This window comes from Lepidochelys olivacea (assembly GCF_965140295.1).
Source record: "Lepidochelys olivacea isolate rLepOli2 genome assembly, chromosome: 26".
Taxonomy (NCBI): domain Eukaryota; kingdom Metazoa; phylum Chordata; order Testudines; family Cheloniidae; genus Lepidochelys; species Lepidochelys olivacea.
Window position 1 is genome coordinate 1,188,357 of NC_140436.1, and position 7,631 is coordinate 1,195,987.

Here is a 7,631-nt window from a genome sequence, read left to right on the forward strand (position 1 = left end):
GCTGAGGATAGCCTGCTGGTTGGCTATCCTCAGCTGGAGGTCCCCTGCGGGATAGATCTTTCTGCTGAAAAGGTCCATGTTTTTAGTCTCCGTAGACTTGGGCGCCAGTGCCTGTCGGCCCTGATGCTCCTTTTTGTTTACTGCTGAGACAACCGGGAAGCAAGGGTGCAGTTGTGAGAAGAGGTACTCGTAGCCCTTGGAAGGGACAAACTACTTCCTCTCTATGCCCCTAGTGGTGGGCGGAATGGAGGCTGGACTTTGCCACAGGGCGTTTAGTGTTTTGGATGGTCTTTATTACCAGTAGCGGCACCCAGGAGGGACCTTTGGGGCAAGAAGGTCTACCGTAGGGTCCTCTGCCTCGACTGCTTCCTCCGCCTACAGGCCAGTGTTGCGGGCAATGCGACAGAGCAGGTCTTGGTGTGCCCTGCGCTCAACAGGTAGGGGCCCTGAGGCTGACGCCCCTGCTACCGCCTCATTGGGCGAGGAAGATGAGGTGGCAAGTGGTGGTACAGGGCCTCCCGGCCCTCGAGCTGCCTGGGTTGCTCCTGGACTGTACCAGGCTCTGGCCACTGGCTCAGCAGGGATGACTGTCCCATGCATTAGCAGCAGGTCCTGAGCTGGTTTTGGCCCTGCCTCTGCACTCTGAGGGGGTGGCCTGGAGAGGGCAGCTTCAGCTCCCTGAGGGGCAGGCCTCTAGAAGACTGGGAAGGGTGGCGTCCTGAGATCACAGACCTAGAGCCCCTAGAAGGGGTACCCTGGGCCTGATGGTAAGCTTAGGGGGTCTAAAAACAGCCACAGTAGTAACCCCCTGCACAATGGCTTCCAGACTACCCATGAGTTCCTTTGGCATCTGCCCAACCTGTGTCAACGGCACCGACTCTCGCCGTCTGGGAGCCTGGCCTTCCTCGGGTGCAGCAAACCAACCCCTGGCTGTTCCGCAGCTCTGAGGAGAGTGCCCTCTGTCTTTTTATGGTGCTTGTGGGGCACCAAGGAAGTAGAGTGGTGCCAGGCTGCTGCTCCTTGTTGCGGTGCCAGGGATCATCGATGCAGAGAGTCTCACACTAGAGTCCTTCCTCGGCCCAGAGTTGCAAACCAATGTCAGAGTGCTCCGCCTGATCCTTGGTAGATCCTTGACAAAGTGGGGATTCCATGAGCAGGCTGCAGCTGCTTCACACGGAAATCCTGCTTTTTTAAAAGCCCTGCAGATTTTTCAGGGCTGGGTCTGATGCACCTCCCCTAGACCCCTCAGGCAAGAGGCATGGGGGTCAGTATTTGGTATGGGCTTGTTACATGCTCTGCGAGACTTACCCCTTCTCGAGTGCTGGGACATGCCATGAGCCCAAGGTTTTGAGGGGGATAGGGAAATATCCCACGCACAAACACCTAGACTAACTATACTAACTACAAAACAAGAACTAGGTAATTATGGTAAGGCAACACTTGCGAAGCAAGCAAGTCACGGTTCCGACAGCCATCAAGAAGGAACTGAAGGGGGAGGTCAGGTCGGCAGGGTCATATCTTGAGCACCACAGAGGCACCAGTCCAGGGGACTCCCTCGCCAACCTGATGGGAGCTGCTAATGGAAAACCTTTCCGACAACAGTGCATGCAGCACACGCCTGATTGGAATCGACTTAACCAAGCACTCTAATATCTGGTATATATTCAGGGGTGACACCATTTTTCTAAGATTAAACAGTTTCGTACTAAGGGTACTATTTCTAACACCTTTTTTGGGGAGACAAGGTGGATAAGGCAAGATCTTTTATGGACCAACTTCTGTTGGAAAGAGAAGCTTTCGAGCCATACAGAGCACTGCTTCAGCTCACCAACAGCAGTTAGTTAAATGAAAGATATTAACTCACCCACCTTGTCTCTCTAATATCCTGGGACCAAGAGGGCTACAACTACATACCATAAGGTAGTTATGCAAAGTGGCATGTATCCAGAGATTAAACTGTCTACAGCATCACTGAAATTCAGCACTGCTCCCACATTCTCCTGTATGAGAACACCCATATGCCATGTGAGTCAGCAAAGTAGCACTTTTACTGGCAGCAGCAGCAGCAACATAAAACTAAATAGAGCTTCATGGTACAAAGCCACACTCTTGCACACAGCCCCTGAATTCTGAGCTTCTGAACTGAACAGTGCCAAGTTCAGCTGGTACAAATAAGAATGTAAGATACTCTCAGTATTTGAACCATACCTGAAGGCCTAGTCAGACAGTCTGGACTTGCTGGCAGCCAGCAAAAGAAAAAAAAGGCGGAAACAAGAACATGAAATCAACTAGCCAGGTAACAAACAAACCTATTTGTCATTCTCCTGGCTAACTTATTTTGTGATCTGTCCCATGGAGAAAGTAGTAAGTGAGAGAGCTAGGAAACAGAGGGGTAAATTGCTGGGGTGGCAGGGAAAAGAGCAAACGGAAAGAGCTAGCTTTCTGACTTCAGTAAATACAGCTCAGTTGAGGAGTCTGGAGCACAGAAGTTCCAGGATGCTGAAAAGGTGCCGCCTTCACAGCAGTTAGGCAGGAAAGCCATGAAGTAGCCCCCAAACCTATGGATGAATAAACCATGGCCGAACAAAAAAAAGTTAATCTGAATAATGAACATGAGTCTTAAAACAGTTTAAGAATAATTATCTGCATCCAGGCAGAATGGATATAGAGCACGCTAAACTAACTTGTTCATCTTTGTTCCCAGAATATTGATCTGGAGACTATAAAGCCCCAGCTCCTACAGTCAAGTGAATAGATGACAATTTCAGCCTCCATTCTTAAAGATGGAACCTTCTAGCCCCCGTGGCTGTGCAAAAAGCTACAAAAAATGTGTCACCAGGGCACCCTAAAAGCTCAAAAAGCAGAAGGCAACTACAAAGAACATATCATCATCTATTATTCTTAGAAAACCTCAGGATTTTTGGTGAGCCTGACAGGATTATTCAACATTTGGGGTTGGCAACACTATACACTAAAGAGCTCAACTAATTCAGGCTGGATTGCTTCACCGTATTACCCCATATCACCTGGGTGAGCATCCAGCTTCCTCTGTTACATAAAGGAGGTGTTAAAGTTTAAGAGTCTTAACAGGTTCAATTCCATAGTTTAAACATTTAATCTGCAGAATTCCCTTGGGAATATAAATATGGTACCTAAGAGAGACCTAAAAAAACCAAAAACACAACACCCACCACCTTCTTCAGTATACAAATAACTTAAAAGGTCAAATAAGATTCAGTTCCTTAAAAAAACAGTAAGTCTGGAATAGCTTTTTGTCAGAGATTTGATTTAGAAAGGGTGTGTCTTAAAAAGATTGACCAAAATGCAACAATAATTTTACACTATACTTTAGTGTACAAATGTTTAATAACCCAAAAAGATTATGAAATTTAATATGGATAAGTATGACTGATTTAATAGTTTTAATATTACTATTAAATCTGATGACTTCTGTTAAAGTTCATTTTGTTCCTATTAACATTTAACAGCAGCAAATTTGACATTAGTTCCAAACCTCTTGAGTTTTAGTTCTGTTTGAATTGAAAGAGAATACTAGAACTGCAAGCATTTAAAAACCTCCTCTTTCTAAGAGGTACTTTGTTTTGTATAGCTGTATTTTTTTTAAATACGACTATACAAAACAAAGGCCTTCACTTAAAGTAATAATGCCAGAGATCTAAAAATTGGTTCCATATACCTTGTGTTGCAAATAAGAAAAAACACCCAAAATATTTCACTTGCGTAGTATAAAGCATAAATCATAGCAATGTATAGTATCTGCGTGTCCACAGAGGATATATATCAGACATTTGTTATAGACAAAACACAAAACAGGAAAAGGGGTAAAGGCTTGAACTAACCCTTACATTCGCAAGCAGTTGTTGCAGACTCCCTGGACTCAGACGATCAAAAGTGAGGCAGAACCCAGGAGTTGTCGCTGCAGAGCCCAGGGCGAGCTTGAAACTCACTCCAGAGGGCCAGGACTGTGCCTGGAGCGTCAAAGGGGCCAATGTGACTCGCAGCCTAACTGTGGAGGAGATCTCTCTGCTGAGCCTAAAGGGCCATAATCCCACAAGAGCAAAAAGAGAAGAAGGACACAACCCTGATTACAGGGAGGTCCCAAAGACCTGCGTGATTAAGACCTGAATTCCCCCCCATAAGCGAGAGGGACGTGACCTGAGCCCCAATTACAGAATGGTCACTCTGGCCAGCCTGCAAGAGCAGCATAATGACTAGAGACCAAAACCCTAAGTTACAGGGAGCTCTCAGGGGACCAAGACAGCCCCCTAATCCCACATAAACGAGAAAGAAGTCAGGGAGGTCACACCGAGCAGCCTGTCAAGGGTTCATAAGCCCAAGAGAAAGAGAGGGGAACCATCTGAACTGTGGTTACAGGGTGGACTCGCTGCTCTAGCTGCCACCGGCTCCTGATCCCCCACTCGGGTGACCTGCACCCTTCTTACAGGACGGCCACTCTGACTCAGAAACCAAAAAGGAGAAGAGTCACAAGAAAGCAAGAAGGAGACACCTCTGAACTGCAGTTGCAGGCAGGTCTTGCTGCTCTAAGGAAAATTGCTAAACAAGGTGGCTAAGGTACCAAAGGGAAAAAGACCTGAAGCCAAATTACAGGGAGTTCATATCCCCAAGGTATTAAAAAGCTCTAATCTCCCTTTCCACCAAGAACCATGGATGTGACCAGGGTTTGTCTTTACAGAGTGGCCACGCTCACCGGCTGGCTTAATGGAGCATAAATATCAAGAGACCTCAACCTTGGTTACAGGGAGGTCCCTCAGACCTAAGGCTCTTGAAGTCCATCATTCCCCCAGAAGGGAGAGGGGGATGATGCAGGGAGATCACATGGTCTAGAGGAACTTAAGCAAGGGGCCCAAATGCCTTTTCAGGCTTAAGGCACAAGACCAAAACCATCAATTGTGCCACTATACGAGTAAATGAGGGGCATAAAAAAAAAAACCAGTTCTTTTTCTAGTTCTGGGAACAGCTCATTCAAACCAACCAACCAACCCAAAATACAAAAAAAACAAAAAAGCTGCAGCGATTTACAAATAATAACTAAAGACCTTCCACACCCATGCACATCACATTCGCTCTCCAGCACAGACATACCAGATGAAACAGCACTTCCCAAAACAGAAAAAGAACAAACTGGGAAAGGCTATGGGCCCAGCATATTAAAAAAAGGCACAAAAGGTCACCCTGCTCATGCCAGAGGAATGAGACCAGAACCCTACTTACAGGGCGCTCAGCCGACTAGCCAGACAGCACGGTTTCCCACTTACAGCTCACACGGGGAGAGACAAGAACCCTAGATACAGGGTGGGCCATGCTGACTAGCCAGCCAGCAGGGTTTAGCACCTGGAGCTCACATGCTGAGAGAGACAAGAACCCTACTTACAGGGCGGTCACTCGGTCTCAAGGTACTTAAGGGCTCAATATCCTCGGTGAATGAAAATCCAGACCTGAACTCTTGTGAAGCGAGCGGTCTTCCTGACTGCCTTGCTAGAGCACCACAGTGCTGAGAAAGCCAAAAGGGGAAAGACCAAAACCCAAAGTTACAGGCAGGTCACTGGCCTCCAGCCTAGTAAGCGAGCCCTAAACCCCACCAGCCACAGGGACGTGAGCCGGACCCCGATTACAGGGAGGTCACCGAGTAGCATGCCACCGGTTCTTAAACCCACCACGGCAAAAGGGGAGACCTGAACTCTATTTACAGGGAGGCTACACTGACCATGGGGATTAAAGAGCTCAACCTCCTCACTGAGTAACAGGGGTGTCACCTGCACCCTTCTTACAGGGTGGTCACTCTCTCCAGCTGGCTAACGGAGCAGAGGGGGAAGAGACCTGCACCCTAGTTATAGGGAGGTCTCACTGCTCACGGTACTACTGGGTTCAGGCTGGCGCTCTCTCTCCCCAACCCCCCACACAAAGAAGAGGGACTTCCACCCTAGTTACAGGACGGTCATTGTGCCCGGTGTGTATTTTCTCCTCCTCTTCCATCTTCCGGATCATCTTCTCTTTCCTCCTTCCCATTTTCTTCCTCACGTGCTGGAAACAGAGAGAGGGAGTGTGCAAGACAGGTTACGACAGGATTAAGAGAGTCTGTAGATCTTCAAAATATAAACAGTGCGCATTAAAGTTGCTACCTTGTCTTCTTGCCTCCAGAGGCAGCCTTCGACCTATAGCTGGCAGGGAATTCTGAGCTGTCTCCATCATGTGCTTTGATGGCACACTCGATGCCCAGGCCTCCAACTCTCCCAAAGTGCCAAAGACTCAACTGATGCCCTACTGTGGAGCCAGGTTTCCAGCTTCCTCACTATGAAATAAATCAGCAGCATGTTATGCCGGGGCGGGGGGGGTTGTTAGTGAGAAACGCACTTTAAACAGCAAGTCAGACACAAGGTGCTGTGTACTAACTGGTTTAACAAACAAAACAGAAAGAAAAAAACAAACAAACAAACCAGGTAAAGGGTTGAACGGAACCTTGAACTCGCCAGCAGTTGTTGCAGACTCTCTGGACTCAGACGATCAAAAGAGGCAGAACCCAGGAGGCGTCGCTGTAGAACCCAGGATGAGCTGGACACAGTCCTGGCCCTCTGGAGTGCATATCAGCAGCAGCAAAGGGGCTGATGTGACTTGTACCCTAACTATAGAGGAGGTCCCTCTGCTTAGCCTAAAGGGCCATAATCCCACAAGAGCAAAAAGAGAAGTCCCACAAAATTAAGACCTGAACCCTGCCCCCCCGCCCCCCATGAGCAAGAGGGACATGACCTGAGCCCCAATTACAGAATGGTCACTCTAGTCATTATGCTGCTCTTGCAGGCTGGCCAGAGACCAAAACCCTAAGTTACAAGGAGCTCTCAGGGGACCAAGACAGCCTCCTAATCCCACATAAACGAGAAAAGTCAGGGAGGTCACACCGAGCAGCCTGTCAAGGGTTCACAAGCCCAAGAGAAAAAGAGAGGAACGATCTGAACTGTGGTTACAGGGCGGTCTCACTGCTCTAGCTGCCACTGGTTCCTGATCCCCACTCGGGTGACCTGCACCCTTCTTACAGGGCAGCCACTCTGACTCAGAAGCCAAAAAGGAGAAGAGTCACAAGATAGCAAGAAGGAGACACCTCTGAACTGCAGTTGCAGGGAGGTCTTGCTGCTCTAGGTCCCCAAAGGGTTCACTAACCCCCCGCAAGCAAGGGATAGGACCTGCCACTTAATTACAGGGAGGCCACTCAAGGCCAAGGTACTAAAAAGAGCCGAGAGGACCAGGGACAAGACCCGTACCCTTGAGAATGGGGGGGGGGGGGGTAGGAGAGAAGAGAAGAGAGCAGGGAAGTCTTAAAACAAGGTGGCTAACGTACCAAAGGGGAGGAAAAAAAAAAAAGAGAGACCTGAAGCCAAATTACAGGCAGGTCATATCCCCAAAGGTATTAGAAATCTCTAATCTCCCCTTCCACCAAGGCACAGGGATGTGACCAGTGCTCGTCTTTACACGGTGGCCACTCTCACCGGCTGGCTTAATGGAGAATACCAAGAGACCTCAACCTTGGTTACAGGGAGGTCCCTCAGACCTAAGGTTCTTGGAAATCCAACATTCCCCTAGAAGGGAGAGGGAAGTGA